Genomic DNA, 450 nt, shown 5'->3' with positions numbered 1-450 from the left:
TGGTAATAAACCATATAGCTTCTGAAAAATTTTAAGTAGATTGTTATTAAGCATCTAGTTAATTCCAAAAATTATCTACCTGTTTTCCCTCTAGATGAAACTTTTATTCATTTAATTTAAAAAATCTCCCACATTGAGTCTTTTAAGCTTTCTAAAACCTCTGTTGAAATTTAATAAGTCAAAGATTTAAAATTTATTTGACTCATAATATCTTTTGGCCTGTGCAAACTTTGGATTAAGATCCTTGAGAGTTGGGGTGTATGTGTGTATGTCTCTGTGTGTGTAAATTCTCAATTTTTTAAAGATAGTGAAAGGAAGATTAACAAAACTATATGTAAATCTTCTATCAATGTAAAAAACATATCCTATTATGCTCAAGAGATAATTTATTGAGCTAAACTTTACCCTAAAGACATCAAAGAAAATTAGAAAAAAATTGAGTAAAAATGT

The 450-nt window shown here is 26.9% G+C and overlaps 1 protein-coding gene across 2 annotated transcripts in view; it reads left to right on the top strand.

Annotated features, from left to right (window-relative positions):
• PRKG1 (protein kinase, cGMP-dependent, type I) overlaps window positions 1–450 on the top strand; it is a 1,343,769-nt gene that overhangs the window by 168,623 nt on the left and 1,174,696 nt on the right. The window lies entirely within an intron of this gene.

The sequence above is a fragment of the Propithecus coquereli genome, unplaced genomic scaffold (assembly GCF_000956105.1).
Source record: "Propithecus coquereli isolate 6110/MARCELLA unplaced genomic scaffold, Pcoq_1.0 Scaffold63, whole genome shotgun sequence".
In the NCBI taxonomy this organism is placed as follows: Eukaryota; Metazoa; Chordata; class Mammalia; order Primates; family Indriidae; genus Propithecus; species Propithecus coquereli.
The sequence above is the reverse complement of the archived record's forward strand: the minus strand, read 5'-3'. Positions and strand labels throughout refer to the sequence as shown.